Source organism: Gopherus flavomarginatus, assembly GCF_025201925.1.
Source record: "Gopherus flavomarginatus isolate rGopFla2 chromosome 13 unlocalized genomic scaffold, rGopFla2.mat.asm SUPER_13_unloc_1, whole genome shotgun sequence".
In the NCBI taxonomy this organism is placed as follows: domain Eukaryota; kingdom Metazoa; phylum Chordata; order Testudines; family Testudinidae; genus Gopherus; species Gopherus flavomarginatus.
In genome coordinates this window covers 3,427,562-3,446,764 of record NW_026114609.1, presented here as the reverse complement: position 1 = coordinate 3,446,764, position 19,203 = coordinate 3,427,562, and the positions used below count along the sequence as shown (strand labels likewise).

At 50.1% G+C, this 19,203-nt stretch overlaps 3 non-coding genes across 3 annotated transcripts; all 3 read right to left on the bottom strand.

Moving 5' to 3' along the window:
* Window positions 1–6,018: 6,018 nt before the first annotated feature.
* On the bottom strand, window positions 6,019–6,091 carry TRNAV-UAC (transfer RNA valine (anticodon UAC)). Its single transcript has one exon. It is a non-coding gene; the product is annotated as a tRNA-Val (tRNA).
* Window positions 6,092–13,682: 7,591 nt separating this feature from the next.
* TRNAS-AGA (transfer RNA serine (anticodon AGA)) lies at window positions 13,683–13,767 on the bottom strand. The gene has a single exon. It is a non-coding gene; the product is annotated as a tRNA-Ser (tRNA).
* Window positions 13,768–18,708: 4,941 nt separating this feature from the next.
* TRNAT-UGU (transfer RNA threonine (anticodon UGU)) lies at window positions 18,709–18,782 on the bottom strand. The gene has a single exon. It is a non-coding gene; the product is annotated as a tRNA-Thr (tRNA).
* Window positions 18,783–19,203: the final 421 nt, after the last annotated feature.

Genomic DNA, 19,203 nt, shown 5'->3' with positions numbered 1-19,203 from the left:
GGGGTCAGGGCTGTGGGGTGAATGGGGTCAGGGTGTTTACAGCTCAGAGGGACTGGGCTCGGAGCTGGGGGTCAGGGCTGTGGGGGGGATGGGGTCGAGGGTTTTTCCAGCTCAGAGGGACTGGGCTCGGAGCTGGTTGTCAGGGCCATGGGGGGGATGGGGTCAGGGGGTTTCCAGCTCAGAGGGACTGGGCTCGGACCTGGGGGTCAGGGCCGTGGGGGGGATGGGGTCAGGGGGGTGCCTGGGGGCACTGGGCAGCTCAGCTCTGCAGGCTGCTGTTCTCTCCAGCCGTGCAGGCACAAGGGGAGCAGCAGCAGGGACCAGCCAAGGACGAAGGGGGCAGGAGCACAGGCACCTGAGGCCAAGCGGTGGGGAATCACTTGCTCACCTTGCCCAACGCATGAGCATCGGGGACCTCGTTCTTCCCCCGCTCCAGCAGACCACGGCTGAGTCTCTTTTCTTCTCCTGCCCCTCGCTGGGCTGACGTGGAGGCTGAGCCAGGGGGCAGCCCCCACTTTCCTCACGAAGCCCTGGTGTCGTGCTGCCCTCGCAGGGCTCCTGCCACGTGCCCTAAGCAGAGCTGTGCAGCTCTGCCCAGCCGCCGGCGCCCCCGCCAGCAACGAAAATAATGACACAGGCTGGAGCCCCTGCTCTGGGAGGGAGAGGGATTCTGAGCCTCTGCCTGCAGCCCAGGGATTCCCTTGGGTCAGCGCGTCGCAGGCAGCCAGAACCTCTGGGCTGCCGCGGTGGTGCCCTGATCCAGGGGGGGCCTGGGCTGCCGGCTGCTGCTGGTGCGCTGACCCAGGGGACCCCCTGGGCTGCAGGCTGCCGTGGCAGCGCCCTGACCCAGGGGACCCCCTGGGCTTCCGGCTGCCGCAGCGACGCCCTAACCAGGGGGGGCCCTGGGCTGCTGGCTGCCGCTGTGGCACCCTGACCCAGGGGACCCCCTGAGCTGCCGGCTGCCACAGCGACGGCCTAACCCGGGGGGGCCCTGGGCTGCCGGCTGCCGCTGTGGCGCCCTGACCCAGGGGACCCCCTGAGCTGCCGGCTGCGACAGCGACGGCCTAACCCGGGGGGGCCCTGGGCTGCCGGCTGCCGCTGTGGCGCGCTGACCCAGGGGACCCCCTGGGCTCCCGGCTGCTGCGGCGGCGCCCTGACCCAGGGGACCCCCTGGGCTACCGGCTGCCCCGTCGGCGCCCTGACCCGGGGGGGCCGTGGGCTGCTGGCTGCCCCGTCGGCGCCCTGACCCAGGGGGGCCCTGGTCTGCCGGCTGCCCCGGTGGTGCCCTGACCCGGGGGCGGGCCCTGGTCTGCCGGCTGCCCCGTCGGCGCGCTGACCCAGGGGACCCCTTGGGCTGTCAGCTGCTGCGGTGGCGCCCTGACCCAGGGGGGCCCTGGGCTGCCGGCTGCCGGGGCGGCGCGCTGACCCAGGGGACCCCTTGGGCTGTTAGCTGCCGGGGCGGCGCCCTGACCCGGGGGGGCCCTGGGCTGCCGGCTGCCGCGGCGGCGTCCTGACCCAGGTCAGCAGCTCAGACTCCCTCTCTCTCCCAGCAGCAGCGGCTGCTCAACCATTTAAAAAAAATTGGGGAGTGCCGTTTTTTGGTGCCCCCAAATCTTGGTGCCCTAGGCAACCGCCTAGTCCGCCTAAATGGTTGCACCGGCCCTGCTCATAGGTTTCAGAGGAGCAGCTGTGTTAGTCTGTATCCTCAAACAGAACAAGAGGCCGTGTGGCACCCTAGAGACTAAGAAATTTCGTAGGGTCTGTTGCCATCATGTGGCCATTTCATTTCACTTCTTATTGTTAAAAGGTTTGGGTACTTCACACAGAAACGTTATTTCCTTGGGAAAGACGGAGAAGTGGAAGCTGCATTGATTTAATCCTCTGAAAATTAGATAAGGATTAAAATATTCCCCAGATAGTTCAGTCCCAACCGTTCTCCCTCACTGCTGCCAGTGAAGCTCAGTTCTGTCCCAGGGCCCCAAGAACTGCTGGGTGCAAGTCCTGGGTCTGATGTGAAGTAAGAAAAAATAGATAATGGAGGTACCCTATTTCCTAGAACTAGAAGGGACCATTCAGTCCAGCCCCCTGCCTTCGCTAGCAGGACTGAGTACTGATTTTACCCCAGATTCTTGAGTGGCCCCCTCAATAATTGAACTCACAACCCTGCATTTAGTAAGATAATGCACAAACCACTGAGCTATCCCTTCGCTAAATAATGCAGAGGTGACTCTGCCTGCCTAGACTTTTCAGTAGCTAAACTGAGACACACCATGCTTGGAGAAGGAGATACAGATGTGTTGTTTGATTGTTTTTCTCATGTTAAATGTACTTGATCATTTCCATAGCAAAAATATTTGTACGAGACCATGAAAAAAGGAAGAAACTGTGAAAATACCCATGGGAGAAAGGGGGTTTCTGACAGTTGGGGTAGATATGGAGATTTTTATGAAAGGGGAGAGGCCAAAGTAGGGCCTTTAGCTGGAGCAAAGAGGAAGGGTTTTTTGTGCAGTTTCATTTTAGCCAGCTTCATATCCTGTATTCCCTGCTTCCCCATCCCACCAACATCTGGCCTAGCGCCTTCCCACTGGCAAAGCCACCTCTGACTCCTGAGACAGCCCTATTGGACTGGCCCTCCAGATCCCCCAGCACTCCCTCTCCGAGCTGGATCCCCTGGCAGCCAAACCTCTCCGCAGAACTGCTGAGGTTGCTCCCCTGGGTCTCTGATCAAGGACGGCTACTGACTACTCCTGAGAATGCAGCTGAGAAATGACTCACCCTTCTCTAGATTCTCACCTGTGGGCTCTGAGGAGCAGGATGGGGCCTGTGTGATAAAGTCTATGTAACACTCCCCTCTCATCCCAGCCCTGGTATGTTGCCAGCAGCCTACTGTCCTTGGGTGACAGCCAAGGATGTTTCCTACCCTTCAGGAGACCCCAGCCTGGGACTAAAGTCAGCTTCAGGCTTCTCCTCTCTCCCTTCTTGGAATCAAGTTCATATTTTTACCAAGAGTTAAAGCAGCCCAAACCCTCAGAGGCTGGATCAATATTCTCTCCCCTCTTTCTTTATGCCCCTGTTGTTATTTCATGGAATTTCTGGGATGGTAAAAAAATTGAGTTCACTCCAAGTGGAGGGTAAAGGAACTCTGAAAATCTCAGGCCCCAACCCCTGCTACCAGAATCACTGAGGTGCTGGGAATCTGCATGAGAAAGGGACTATGTGAATTGTCAAGGTGGGGAATGAATCACAATTTACAACTAGATCCACCTCCTTAACCACCAACACAGACTAACCCTGCTGCAGATAAAAGGGAAACTGGGAGTGATTCTTTGCTGTTCAGCCATGGAAACAGTGACCCAACTGCACCACAGTGAATGTGCTGGGGAAAGCTGGACTTCACAGGCAAGTGGAAATAGTAAATCCTAGAAATAGCTGGAGCCTCCATCTCATCATTTCTGCCACCAGGGTCAGGGACTGAGCTGTTCACAGAGCCCCACCACCCTCATGACTTTCCAGCAGGCAGTGGCAGCACCACCCACCCAATGCAGGGGAGAAGGCTGAGTGTATCTGACTGCCCCAACCCTTATCCACACCCCTGCACCCAGACAGAACCTCCCGGACTCCCATGCCTATCTAACCACTCCCCGCCCCCTGACAGGAGCCCCAGAACTCTGGACCCATACACCCCGCCGCTCTCTGCCTGCCACAACCACTCTCCACACCCCTACCTCCTGACAGCCCTCCCCAAACTCCTGACTCATCCAACCCACCCAGCTCCTTGTTCCCTGACCCCCCCCGAGACCCCTAACTGTGCCCCCAGGACCCTCCTTGCTCCCTGTTCCCTGACTGCCCTGTCTCCTATCCACCCCCCACCCCTTAACAGACCCTGGGACTCCCAAGCCCCATCTACCCCCCCGCTCCCTGACTGCCCCCTCCAGAGACCTCCGCTCCAACCACCCCCACGGTATCCCACCCCCCATCCAACCCACCCTGCTCCCTGTCCTCTGATTGCCCCCTGCTGACTCCACCCCCCCAACCCCGGCCCCCTTACCATGATGCTTCCCGCTCAGTCGGAGCCCTGCTGCCACGCGTGCAGCCCCGCCCCCAAAGTGCTGCGCGCAAGGTGGCAGGGCAACGGATGAGCGCGGATCATCTTTCGCTCCCTGCAGAGCCAAATGCTGCCCCGCGGGAGTGCAGACCCCTGTCCCCCAGAGTGCTGCACGTGTGGCAGCAGGGCTCGGGGGGAAGGCGAGGAAGGGGCCAGCGGGTTGCCACGCCGGGAGGATTTCTAATGGCATACTGGAGTCCCAGCAGGCCCCAGCGAGCCATTAAAAATTGGCATAGGTTGCCGACCCCTGCTCCAGCCCAACCTTCTACTGATGTATCTCAACGCATGGCTATGAAGGGTTTGAAGCTTTCATTACTTAAGTTCCAGGACACTGAGGGATTTCAGCTCCCCTTTGTCCAGAGGAAACCTTCACCCCACTAACAACCACGTTCTTGTCCATGGGATCACTGTAGGGGGCTGGGTCCCTGTTTGTCTATTCTTGCTATCTAGGACAAGCCAGGGCGCCTCTACAGAAATCCATGGCACACCCACATCTTGAATACTGCGTGCAGATGTTGTCACCCCACTTGATAAAAGATATATTGTAATTGGAAAAGGTTCAGAAAAGGGCAACAAAAATGATTAGGGATATGCAGCAGCTTTCATATGAAGAGTGATTAATAAAACTGAGACTTTTCAGCTTGGAAAAGAGATGATATAGGTCTATAAAACAATGATTGGGTTGGAGAAAGTAAATAAGGAAGCGTTATTTACTCCTCTAGACACAAGAACTAGGGCTCACCAAATGAAATGAAGAGGCAGCAGATTTAAACCAAACAAAAGGAAATATTTCTTCACATAACATACAGTCAACCTGTGGAACCCTTGGGCACCTTGGGTCGGCCACTGTAAGAAGACAGGCTACTAGGCTAGATGGACCTTTGATCTGACCCAGTGTGGCCAGTCTGATGTTGTATACTTATGAACTGGGGTGTATGAGCACCCAGGGCCCTCTGTGGAGCTGCCCTTCTCCTTCTATGCTCTCTTGTTTCATTGACTCCAGCCTTTTTTTTCTATTCATCATCAGCATCATTGTAAACAAGCTGGCCTCACCTCCTGTCCCCTCCAAGGGCCAGTGTCCCCTGTCTTGTGTAAATCACTGACCTCTTTCCTCTCTCAGCACTGACTGCTCCTCCATGTCCTTGTCCCTCCCTTGGTGCTGATGGGACCCTTCTCTCCAGTCCTTCCTCATCAAGCAGCTCAGTGGATGGGAATCTTAGGGTCACCATGGTGCTTTAGGAGCAGAAACCCCTACAGAGCTTCCATGCAATTGGCACTTTGCCCTCACTGCTCAGGACTGAAACTTGTGCAGGGAGACTGGCTGGGCCACATGCCAGCTGGCCATGAGCAAAGCAGCAGAGGTGAAAGGCAAATGTGGGGAGTGAGCTCAGGGCCTGATACATGCAAAGCAGGCACTGTACCACTGAGCCACATCCCCAAACAGACCTTCTTTGCTGACTGTTACAGTCAGAGCTGCTCTTTCCAACGCATCCAGTGGCTTATACGCTTCATGGGAAACCCTTTCCCCCCAGTCATGCTCTCATGCAGGTTGCTGGTTCTTAGGGGTCACTTTGCAGCAGGGCCAGATTTGATGTGTGGGGCAGAGAGTGTGCGCCCCCTGGACTCAAGGTTAGCTCAAAAAAAAAAAAAAAAGACAAGAGAAAAACTGCTGGCTGGGAGCTAAATATGCTGGACAATGGGTTGGGATTCTTCTATGCTCAGATTTGTTATGGAGCTGGCGGTCTCCCAAATGATGGTCTGTTCCTTCCCTCAAAATGCCAGCTAAACCTCTCCTTTTGAATTTAAAGCTCCATGAAAGGAAAAAAAAATAACGAGGAAGAAATCATAAAAGCTATGGATGTATTTGAGAAAAGACTTGGAGCAATAAGAGACCAAGAGAGAGAAAGCAGCACTGTTTCTGCCTGGTTTTGAACCAGGGACCGTTTGCGTGTAAAGCAAATGTGATAACCACTACACAACAGAAACCAGCTACTGTGAAACCTGGAGCCCTTTTCTAAGGCTTTCTCAGTAGCTGCTACACCAGCTGATTTCCCTTTGAAGAACAGGAAAACAAAGGCCATCAAGAACGTATGTTTTTTGGATGAGCCAAGAAAAGGGAGTAGCATTGTGCCCCTCAGGTAGGCCTTGTTCATTTCCAGGTCAGAAAGCAAAACTCTTCTGCAAGAATATCCAAATAATATTGTTTCACTTCACTTCAGAAGTACAGTTGTGTGGCAATTAAATGATGATTCTAAAGTTTCATAAAAGCAAAGAACTCTAAACACAATAGTGTGGGAAATATGGATGTATCTCAGAAAATGGCTTGGAATGAAGAAAGACAAAAATTGATCGGTCGAGAGAAGAGGCCCTGTTTCCCCCTGGTTTGGAGCTTCTCTCGCAGCTACTGGAATAGAAAAGCTAAGCAAATAGGGTTCTATTGTTCCAAAGGAGATTGAAGTGAGGCCATTTTCTCCAGATATAATTAAATGGTAATATCAGGAGTGGGATTTGAAACCATGTTTCCATGCAGAGACCAGAACACCCAAAGGATTAGAAAAAATGAGTCTCATAACTAGCGCTTTAGACCCGTCCACCATCCTGATACTACAAAGAATGTGACTTATCAACCCTAGTTTTCATTAATAGTTGATGAACTCTTTAGGGAGGTTGAGATGGCACATCTCTTTCAACTCCTAGAGACCTTCCACAGCACAGCTGATTTTTAAACACACTCACCTGGACCTAAAGTTACAAGTTTCCTGGAGCTCCATGAGTTCTGTGGTGTTATAATCTCCCTGCTCGCATTTTAAGTGAAGAAAAGATGGGTGCTAGCATTCTGAGACAGTAATGGTGAACCTCAAAATCCTGCCCTGTGGGCCAGACAGTTAAGCAATCAGCACCCATAACCTCTGCCATGATAGCATCCCATCTGGCAACAACTCACTGCTCAATAGCTGGGGTGTGAAATTCTCATTTCTTTGTTGTTCTGTCACTGTAGTCCCCACTTTCCTATTGCTTGTCTGTATAATCTCTGTCTGGTTCTGTGATTGTTTCTGTCTGCTGTATAATTAATATGTTTGGGGTAAACCAATTAAGGCAGTGGGGTATAATTGGTTAGATAATCATGTTACAGTATGTTAGGATTGGTTAGTTACATTTCAGTAAAATGATTAGCTAAGGTATAGCTAAGCAGAACTCCAGTTTTACTATATAGATTGCAGTCAATCAGAAAGTAAAGGGGGGGAATGGGAATGGGGTAGGGGAACTGGAATTATGTTTTGCTAAGGGGGGAAATAGGAACAGGGAATGGGAACAAGGACACAGACAAGCCTCTGTGGTGTCAGAGCTGGGAAGGGGGATACAGAGGAAGGAAACTGGAATCATTGCTTGCTGGAAGTTTACCCCAATAAACATTGAATTGTTTGCACCTTTGAACTTCGGGTATTGCTGCTCTCTAGTCATGCAAGAAGGGCCAGGGAATGGGAGGGTGATGGGATAAACCCTCTAACTAGTATGTTTTTCAGGGTGTAAAAAACCCCAGAGCCAGTATAATTAAGCTGACCTAAGCCATGGTTAGATAGTGCTAAATGAAAGGAAAGATTGTTCTGTCAATGTAGCTATTACAGGGATGGAAAACCCCTCCCCTCACTGTAGCAGCTGTCTACTCCCCAGTGCTACAGCAGTATTTTAAGTGTAGACAGCCTCAGAGTGAGACCAGATCTGGCTCCATGGACGCTCAGACACTAAGACACCAGCAATGACAATACACTAATGCTTCTGTAGTTGGCAACATTTGAACCTGCGTGGGGAAACCCCAATGGATTTCTACTCCATCACCTTAACCACTCAGCCACAACTAGTTGATATACTGTCTCAGTCCCCTAATCATTTTTATTGCCCTCTGCTGGACTCTCTCCAGTTTGTCCATATCCCTTCTCATGTGTGTCCCAACCCCAAAAGTACTCACATTTCACCCCATTGGCCCCAAAATGCCAGCTTTTAATATGTAAATAGGGTGCTGCCATGGTCAAGTCACTCCCGAGCTCTCCAGTGGATCCTGCTGGCGGAGAACAAGGTGAAAATTAGCCAGGATGTCACTCAGTCAAATCCCTGTGCTCCCCGCAGGTGGTATCGGAAAGCTCCAAGATGGCTCACTTCCCTTTCTCTCATCAGCTTCAGGCCCCAGGGTTACAAATGCACAAACCAGCTGGGATTCTCCCCTGGCCTCAGGGTGTGGGGCTGCTCTGAGGGGATGGACTTGCACACTTGGGATATTAGTACAAAGATACAATTTCAACTTCTCTTAGAGAAATTGGAGGGCAATTTATATTTGGTAAAAATCTTATTTAGTGAAAGGAAAGCTGCAGTGAGAGCCCGGTTACTGGGGTGCAAAACACCTTCCTCCTGGGAGAAACAAGAAACAATTTTCGTGGCACATGCACCATCTCTGCAACCAACCTTTGCTACCTCGCTCCATAACACCACACACACACAGAGCAGCCTTTTACTTCTCAGATCCAAAACACACCCTGAAAGAGATCCAACGGCATAAGATTAAGGCAAACAACTGAAGCACTAACAACAACTCAAAGAGATTCAAAAACGCTTCTGTCTTTACACACCAGGGACAGCAGGAAGGAAACCAGCAGGCACAAGCACGGGCCAGCAAGAACCAAACAATGCGGGGTTATGCAGATGAGCAGTGTCTGGCGGCAGTAGGGAGAGCAGTGAGATGAACCGAAGGAGCCGGGCAGAGAGAATTCTCTGTGTGTGGACAGAATCCGGTGTGGGGAGTTCGTGTGGGGAGTGCCTGCACCGGAGTCACTTTGGGGCAGTGATTGCCACTGAGCTATGTAGTGACAAAAGGTGTGTGAATGGGGTGCGGTGCCTGGCTGGGAGCAGCTTGTGGTGATAAGAAAAGGGGTGGGAGCAAGAGGTCCTGTCCTAGCACAGGGCGTATACCCTGAGAGGGTGTTTTGTGGGTGCAAGTAGGTTTGGGGGTTTCTTGCAATGACCAGGGTTGTCTGGTGGGTGCAGCTAGAGCCCTCCTAACCCCACTAGTTTTCTCTGTGTTGGGGGGGGCAGATTCTGTGATGTCACAGTCCCTGGGGGAGGAGTTTGAATCATAACTCCAAAGTGGGAGAACAACTCCCCCCACTCCTGCTCAGTCTGCACTAGGGGGCTGGGCTGGGATCTCCAGCGAGGGAAGCACAGGGAAAAACAGTCTCCCCTATGGAACCCAGGAGTCCTGGATCCCAGTCCCACTGCTCTAGGCCCATCCACTTCCAGAGCCAAGGATAGAACCCAGGGGTCCTGGTGTCCAGCCTCTCCCTGCTCTGACCACTAAACCCCACTGCCCTCTCAGGGTGGTGCAGGGGTCACTGGGTCTGTGTCCCAGCTCTGCTAAGGGCCTTGACTGATTTTCCCAAAGTGCTTCCTTCTGAATCTAGCCAACGAAGTGGGAATTCACCCACGAAAGCTCATGCTCCAATACGTCTGTTGGTCTATAAGGTGCCACAGGACTCTCTGCTGCTTTTACAGATCCAGCACATCTGCCCCCGCTGCCCAGTCACTGCCCATCCCCGTGTGAGGGCACAAGCACTGTGCCAAGTAGTGATGGGAAATTGTCCAAGCTGGCCCAGGGGAGACGTGTGTGTCCCTGCTGCCCTCTGCTGAGCCCTGCTCTGTGTGTGTGAGTCTGTGACACTGTTTGTATCAGTGTGTTGCTGGGCTAACCAGTAAGAAATGGCTTTGCAGGATTTTGTACTCTGCAGCAAGTGACACACACACACACACACAAAGGGACTCACACAATCCCAAGAACGCTCACACACAACACACCCAGAGGGACATGTTAGTCCAACCCCCAAAGAAAGAAACAATCACACCCGCAGCAACACTCACACTCACCCCCCCTACACACACCATACTATTCACAAAATTGTGCTCAGAGACACAAGTGCACGCAGTTCACTCCCACTGCTCCAAATACAAGGACCTCCTGCCCCATACAGCTGGACAGCTACGAATGAGAATGATCCCCTCATGCTGGATCATCTGCTTGGCCCCCCACTCCCTCTTGGGGCATGCTGTGTGGCAGAGGGCTTCCATGTGCTGCCTGGGGTAGGGGCAGTGCACAGAGCTGCCTCCCCTCCCGGGTCTATTACAGAAGGGGAGGGGGGGTCTTTTGGCCTGTAAGGTGCAGCAGGTCGGACTAGATGATCACATTGCTCCCTTCTGACCTTAAAGGCTCTGAGTCTAAAAGGGAGAGGAAAGTAAAGGAAGTTTTAAAAAAAAAATAAACCAAACATTGTAATACCAGGATAACTCCACCTGCTCATTGTCTAGTCCCAGCCCTTTCTTCCTCCATTGTGTGTTGAATGCCCTGCAGGACATTGATTCTCTCATTCCATTGCTAAACTGATACAATGTGACTGAAATTAAACCAATTCCCAGGAGAGAGAACATCACATCACTGCATTGGCTGGGAATTGAACCCAGGTCAACTGCTTGGAAGTCAGCTATGCTCACCACTATACTCCAATGCATCTGGTGAAAGGGACACTTATGCTTGCCCAATGAGGCTAGAGCAGCATTGAGGAGATTTTCAGCCTGTTAAAATGTACTGGATTCTCATCACTGAAAAAAAACACCTCCATCTTCACTTGAGTTTGAACCATCAGCCTTTCAATTAGCCACCAAAGCTGTTAATCACAGGGTATGTCTACACTACGGCCACGTCCAGACTAGGTATTAAAATCGATTTTAGATACGCAACTTCAGCTACGTGAATAACGTAGCTGAAGTCGAATTTCTAAAATCGAGGTACTCACCCGTCTGGATGGCGCGGCATCGATGTCTGCGGCTCTCCCTATCGATTCCGGAACTCCGTTCAGGTTGATAGAGTTCCGGAATCGATGTAAGCGCGCTCGGGGATCGATACATCGCGTCCAGACTAGACACGATATATCGATCCCCGAGCAATCGATTTTAACCCGCCGAGGCCGCGGGTTAGTCTGGACGTGGGCTACGGGTATTACAGCATTCCTTCTCAGATCTGAACCTTAGAGTTCAGAAAATGAGATACTAGCATCTGAATCCTCTAAGCTTAATTACCAGCTTAGATTTGATAGCGCTGCCACCACCTAAAAATATAGTGTTTTGGAGTACTCTGACCTCCCCAGCCTTCTCTGGGGACCCCAAGAACCCAGATCCCTTGGGTTCTTAAAACAAGGAGTAATAAACCATTCCCCCACCTTTCCCCCTCCTAGAGTTTCCCTCCCTGGGCTATCCTGAGAGATACTGATCCAACCTCTTAAATCACCATACAGAGAGGCATCTCCCTTCCTTTCCACAAAGAGGCAAACAGATTCAAGGAAAACAAAGAGAGATTCTTTCTCTCCCCCTCCCGTCTCCCCCCCCACCTGTTCTGGTGAGTTATCCCAATCCCCTGCAATAACACAAGGGAAACAAGGAAAAAAAATCAATCAGGTTCTCTAAAAAAAGAAATCTTTTAATAAAAGAAAGGAAATAGTAAAGAATTAGCTCTGTAACTTCAAGATGTAAATATTACAGGGTTCATAGACTCATAGACTCATAGGTCAGAAGGGACCAATATGATCATCTAGTCTGACCTCCTGCACAAGGCAGGCCACAGAACCCTACCCATCCACTTTTATAACAACCCCTAACCCAGGACCGAGTTATTGAAATCCTCAAAATTGGTTTGAAGACCTCAAGCTGCAGAGAATCCACCAGCAAGCGACCCGTGCCCCACGCTGCAGGGGAAGGCAAAAAACCTCCAGGGCCCCTGCCAATCCGCCCTGGAGGAAAATTCCTTCCCGACCCCAAATATGGCGATCAGCTAAACCCTGAGCATGTGGGCAAGACTCACCAGCCAGCACCCAAGAAGGAGTTCTCTGCAGTAACTCTGTTCCCATCCCATCCAACATCTCCCTGCAGACCATTGAGCAGACCTATCTGGTGGTAATCCAATTGCCCAAATTAATGATCCTATCATAACATCCCCTCCATATACTTATCAAGCTTTGTCTTAAAGCCAGAAAAGTCTTTTGCCCCCACTACTTCCCTCGGAAGGCTGTTCCAGAACTTCACTCCCCTAATGGTCAGAAACCTTCGCCTAATTTCAAGTCTAAACTTCCTAATATCCAGTTTATACCCATTCGTCCTCGTGCCTACATTAGTACTAAACTTAAATAATTCCTCTCCCTCCCTAACGTTAACCCCCCTGATATATTTATACAGAGCAAGCATATCCCCCCGCAGCCTTCTTTTGGCCAGGCTAAACAAGCCAAGCTCTTTGAGTCTCCTTTCATAAGGCAGGTTTTCCATTCCTCGGATCATCCTAGTAGCCCGTCTCTGAACCTGTTCCAGTTTGAATTCATCCTTCTTGAACATGGGACACCAGAACTGCACACAGTATTCCAGATGGGGTCTCACCAGCACCTTATATAACAGTACTAACACCTCCTTACCCTTGCTGGAAATACCTCGCCTGATGCATCCTAAAATCGCATTTGCTTTTTTAACAGCCGTATCACATTGGCGACTCATAGTCATCCTGCTATCAACCAATATCCCAAGGTCCTTCTCCTCCTCTGTCGCTTCCAACTGATGCGCCCCCAACATATATCTAAAATTCTTATTATTAATCCCTAAGTGCATGACCTTGCACTTTTCACTATTGTATTTCATCCTATTACTATTACTCCAGTTTACAAGGTGGTCCAGATCTTCCTGAATAGTATCCCTGTCCTTCTCCGTGTTAGCAATACCCCCCAGCTTTGTGTCATCCGCAAACTTTATTAGCACATTCCCGCTCTTTGTGCCAAGGTCAGTAATAAAAAGGTTAAATAAGATCAGTCCCAAAACCGATTCTTGAGGGACTCCACTAGTGACCTCCTTCCAGCCTGACAGTTCACCCTTCAATACAACCCGCTGGAGTCTCCCCTTTAACCAGTTCCTTATCCACCTTACAACTTTCATATTCATCCCCATCTTTTCCAATTTAACTAACAGTTCCCCATGCGGAACCATGTCAAATGCCTTACTGAAATCTAGGTAAATTATATCTACCGCATTTCCTTTATCTAAGTAATCCGTCACCTTCTCAAAGAAGGAGATCAGATTGGTTTGAAACGATCTACCTTTAGTAAATCCGTGTTGCAATTCGTCCCAATTACCATTGACCTCTATGTCCTTAACTACTTTCTCCCTTAAAATTATTTCCAAGACCTTACATACTACAGACGTCAAGCTAACAGGCCTATAATTGGGACAAACCCTCTAACAAGTACGTCTTTCAGGGTGTGAAACTCCCCAGAACCAGTATAATTAAGCTGACCTAAGCCATGGTTAGATAGTGCTAAATGAAAGGAAAGATTGTTTTGCCAATGCAGCTATTACAGGGATGGAAAACCCCACCCCTCACTGTAGCAGCTGTCTACTCCACAGGGCTACAGCAGTATTTTAAGGATAGCCAGCCTCAGAGGGAGACTAGATCTGGCTCCATGGATGCTCAGGCACTAAGACAGCAGCAACGACAACACACTAATGCTTCGGTAGTTGGCAGGATTCAAACCTGCATGGGGAGACCCCAATGGATTTCTAGTCCATCACCTTAACCACTCGGCTACAACTAATTGATATACAGCTATTGCGCTACACAATGGTTCTGTTCTCGCAGAATTGTCACTTCAAATGGCTCTGACGAGCTCCCCCAGCACACTCACGGCTGTGCATTAGTGTAATTGTGCCCATGGTGAACAGCAAGAGTTCCTGCCCATTTCCCTTCCAGCTGGAGCATGATTAGTGTGTTTGTGGCTAACGACATTGCTATAGATTGTTGTTCATTCCCCACACTGACAATTCAGACAGTCGCTTTCCTATTCGAATCTCCACCATGTCATTGCAATAGCCAGGGGCAGGAGTTCTCTAGGGCACTGAAATGTTTCAGGGGTTGGTGTGTGAGCTTAGCCTTGCATTCCATCCCTGATGTTTCATGGACTAATAACAGCAGCAGAAAGAAAGAAAGAGCCGAGCCAATATCTCCCTGGTAGGGATGCAGGTGACCATGTCCCCTCTGTCTGACCATTGCCATTGCAGGAGAGAAGGGTTCACTGCAATCGAATGCCCTGGCTCAGACAAGAGACTCAGGGAGGTTTTACTGTTATTGGATCTGTGCAAAGGAAATTGTGCCTCTGTGTGAAATTGGGGAGGGAAATGAAACGTCCACATGGTGGCCCACTGTCTTAAGGAATGTGGGCGATGGACTCTGTCTGAGAAATGATTTAACAGGAATTTGTATCAATGTATTGCCCTGATTAAAAGCTATGGCTGTAAGGTGCCACTGTTGTTAGTACTTGAACCTGCGTGGAGACACCCGAGTGGGTGTCAAGTCCATTATCTTAACGAGGGGTAGTTGATTATTTTGTCAAGATCCAAATTTCTTGGTCAAGATCTAGTCAATGTCTAGATGACAGAGAAAATAATACACTGATGATAATAAGAAGAATATAGAAATATTTACAGTTGCTATGAGCATAAGTATGATGATTGTTTCATGTTTCACTCTTTATATCTGACACCACCATCACCTTTCCCTTTAACCTTGTAGTTTATCAAGGGTAAAACTAAACATCTCTTCAGATACAAGGGAGTGTTTGTGTTCATTCCTGTGAGTTACACAGGGGCTTGATGTAGCTGCTTTCAGTCCTCCGGCTCTGCCCTGATAAGTAACGTTTCACGGTGTCACTGAACTGAAGGAGGGAGATCACTTTTTGACAGATTACGCCTCCTCTTAAAGGTGTTTGTCTGGCTGGCAGCCCTGGTTCCCAGGTCTCTCCTGAGGGAAGAAAGTTTCTGTGCAAAATACTAAAACTTTTAACAGAGAGGAGGGAAAAGCGATGGCCACATGATGGGGCCAGTATGTACCACAACATGATTATTTTATGTGGGATGACTCTGAAGATTGACTGATCTCCACTTCCTTGGATTTGAAGAGATGTTTAGTTTCGTACTTGAGAACCTGTAAGGCTGAAGCAATTTTACGGATGATGACACTATGATCGCAGGGTTATTCAATGTTGTAGAAATCATTAAAAACACTTAGTTTCAACTTGAGCTGCCTGTTATTAAAGGCTGGTTTCCCCATGTCAGTTCTATAAGCTCTGCTAGAAAGGCCCTGGGTTCTCTCCTGCCTTGGTGGGAACTAAAGGCAATCGTCCCCTGCTGCCCTTGGCTTCAGGCTGATTTTTCTGGGGAGGGGATGTGGAATTGGTTTGTTTGCTATTGAGAAGCGAGCCAGGCCAGTTCTCAGGGAACGAGAACTCCTAGCATCTTCTCAGCCCAACCCAGGCTGCTGCCCTGTCCCAGCCTCTGTTCCCCTGGGAGCCCTGCTTGTTTGACTCTAGAGCAGGCTGGGAGCAGCAGCTGAGGCAGAGGACAGCCTGGGCTGGGCAGATGCTAGGAGCAGAGCACCAGAGCCCTGTACTGGCTCCCTCCTCAGCAGCAAACAATCAGTCCCCACACACACCCTGGGACAGCAGCCTGGAGCCAAGGGCAGTGCCCAGTGGGGGGTTCTCTTTTTCCTCTTCCTGGGGTGAGCAGGGACCTGGGGGTGTTTCTAGCAGGGCAGTTGGAACTGAATTGGGCAACAGGCTTTTAATAACAGGCAGCTCAAGTTCAGACTAATTTTGTTACAATTTTCTTTATAATGTAAAATAATTCAAAAGTAAATGGGCAGGAATGATTGGAACTCTTTTCCCCCTGTCACACAAAGAAATAGCTTTTTGGCTTTTCAGGATACAGGAGTCAGGTTCGTTCACTGTGCAGAATCAATGTGCACAGAAGCCTGTTGTGTTTCATTTCTTAGGTTCCACTGCCATCATGTGGCCATTTCCTTCCCCTCCTTTCTGTCCAAAGCGCAGAGCCCAGTTCCTCCAGGGAGAGAAGGATATCTTTCTTCTTTCCTTCCTCAAAAGCCCCCTCCCTTGGAAAGCCCTTTGCTGGGTCTGGGTGGGGAACAGCCATTCCTGAGGATTAATTTCACACCATATTTGGGGTTGATATATAGATTTTACAGCCAGACTAGATCACTAGGTACCTCTGCTCTGACCTGATCCAGAACAGAGTGCAGAGAATTTTACCCAGTGACTCCTACACCCACCCCAAGATCTTCTGGCTGAACGAGGTGGGTTCATTCAGAAAGTCATCGTGTTTGGATGTGAAGGTGGGAAATGATGGGGAAATTGGCCCCTCTTTCAAGTTTCAATGTTGTAACTTCTACACCTAGACCGGGGTGGCCAATCTGAGCCTGAGAAGGAGCCAGAATTTCCCAATGTAACTGCCAAACATGCACCTTTGTATGCAATTACTGAGTCAATTGTGAACCTTCCCATCATTATCATTATCTCTTTGATGGGCACCTCTGTTCTGTGCCTGAGTCTTGTACAGCTATGAAAGGCTGGTAGATGCCAATATTTCCTTGTCTTTTTAACCTGCACTAATACCAGGACAGGCCAGGGCTGGGAAGAGAGACAGAGCAGCAGGTTTCCCATATTGTATCCATTTCCCTTTTTCTTGACTAGTTTCTCCTCTGCATAACTTGTACTTCTTTTGCCATGAGATTGGCTAACTCAGCTGGTAGAATGTCAGACTTTTAATATGATGGTCCAGGGTTCAAGACCCTGGTCAGGTAATAAACTACTCACTATACCTTTAAAAATTGTTCTTCTGATGTCCTCTTTGGTGTTACTTTTTGTCTTCAAGACTGTGCCTTTCCTAAGAGGGGCCTTTGTGTGTGTGGGTTTGAAGGGGCAACTTCCTGACATCCTCTCTGTCCTTGCAGCCTGGAGGAATAAAGGCCTCTGGGCATACAGCATGTTCCTCCCCTGCATGCACACGCACACACAGAAAACACAACAGAATATCCCTAAGGAATTAGAATCACCTGCTGCCTTTCTCTATCATGCTGGATCCCCAAATGATGATGCTCTTCAGCCTAAACCCATGTCCTCTCTACTCTCAGTGCCCCTCAGTCCCAATCCAGTGCCCCTCCTGTGCATACTGCTCCTCACTCCCAACCAGAACCTACTCCTCTTCACCCTTCTCCTCTGTCCCAACCCACAGCCCCCTCCTTTTTACATTGCTCCTCAATCCCAACGCACAGGTCCCTCCTATTCCCAGTGCCCTCAATCCCAAACCACTGCTCCCTCCTTCCCTCCAGCAGCAGGTGCCTCAGACTCCCTCAGGAAGATTTTCTTGCAAGGTTTCGTGTATGAGTCTGCATGTGGATTTTACAGTGCGTTGGAAATATGTTGCGTTGCTTGCCAAAATGATCACTTTTGGCTTTTGTTGGATTCCCAGTCTCCTTGTTATTGGGACAGGAGAAATAAAGGGTTGTTATCCTTGTTGTGTGAATCAAGGGCAGCACAACTGTGCTTGGCAGACCCCGACTGAGGGACTCACCTTCAATTCAATAGCACTTGCTAGGCAGGGGACAAGGGTTCCAAGGCCAAGTGGGCTGGGGTCCCAATACTAAAATTTAGGTGTTAAACCAGCTTTAGGACAGGGTGGCAGTGGAGGGATGAGTGAGTTCCTAGACAACACAGTGAATACGGTGCCTTCTTATTTTCCCCATTTTCCACTCAGGATGGCAGGTGAACTCTACAGAGGCACCTCTGGGCTTGCACTGACTAAGGACAACAGCTGTGAGTGGGGTGCCAGGGGGGGCTCATGTTTAAGGACTTTTGGTTGCTGGATTTACAAACCGTAGGGAAAAGGACACTGCCCAGCTTATTTGGGGGTGGGTCTTTTCCTCGTGGTTTATGTTTATGTGTTGGGGCTGCTGACATGACTTCTGCTAACCTTGGGCTTACATTGCAATGTAGACATATCCTAAGAGGGCATCTATACTGTGATAAAATCCCGCTGGCCTGGATGATCTGATTTGGGCTCCTGGGAATGGAACTGGAGCCCAGGCTTGGAAACCCTCACCCCTCGTGGGGTCTCGGAGGCTGGGCTCCCAAGGCTTTGGCCGTGGGGTGGTAAATTTGCACTGTAGACATCTCAGCTCAAGCTCAATATTGGGCTCTGGGAGCCCTCAAGGTTGGGAGGGAGTTTAGCAAGCAAAAAATGTAAAATGGCAGTGGAGTAATACCCTGGACTCAATGGCATTTCTCCATTGGTCTGTCTGCTTTGGGGCAGGGACAATAACATGTCCTGCTGCATTTGTTATTTCAAAGGGTGGTTTAGGATTTTCATTCTCACACACGGTGCATGAAGCAGGGCTCAACCCTTGGTGCAAACTAAATGAGCTGCTCACAGATTCTGGAAGCCACAACGAGCAATTGGTGTGAGAGCCCAGATCTGCCCCTGTCCCAAAGGGAGGGGGGTCATCTGTGAGAGGCTGGACCACTGACCTATCAGCTCTTAACTCCCAAACTTTCAGTAATTCTGTTATCAGTGCCTGTGAGTATAATTAAAACTGCCATGCTGGGCTGGACCGGACCAAAGGTCCACGTAGCTCTGTGTTTTGTCCACTGACAGCAGCCAATACCAGGTGCCCCGAGAGTTAATCAACAAGGCACCACTGGGAGTTGAACCCAGGATCTCCTTCTTACAAGGTAGGGGCTTTAACCAGCTAAGCCATGGTGCCCACCTGTAGCTTAACTACAGTGTCTGCCCACACCTGACTCCCTGCCATCCTCACTGGGGCCTGACAAGCTTTTCTTGTGTTTGGATTCTGCAAAGCAGAGAAGCAGGTGAGCTTTTCCTTGCAAGCTGTGTGTGTGTGAATCTTTGGCCAGGTCTGCACTACAAAGTTATTTCAGCATCATTATATTGCTCAGGTGTGTGAAAAACACACAACGCTCCCTCGTTCAGCAGCTTTTGGCTGGTGCACACACTGCAATGCCACGTCTGGCGACAAAACTGCCCTGTTTTGGTGACAAAATAAAACCACCTCGACGAGAGGCCTAGAGCTTTGTGCAGCAAACTTAAGGTGACAAATTGTCAGTGTAAATGCTGCTGGTCGTTATATCACCATAACTGGCCTCCACCAGTATCCCATAATGCCC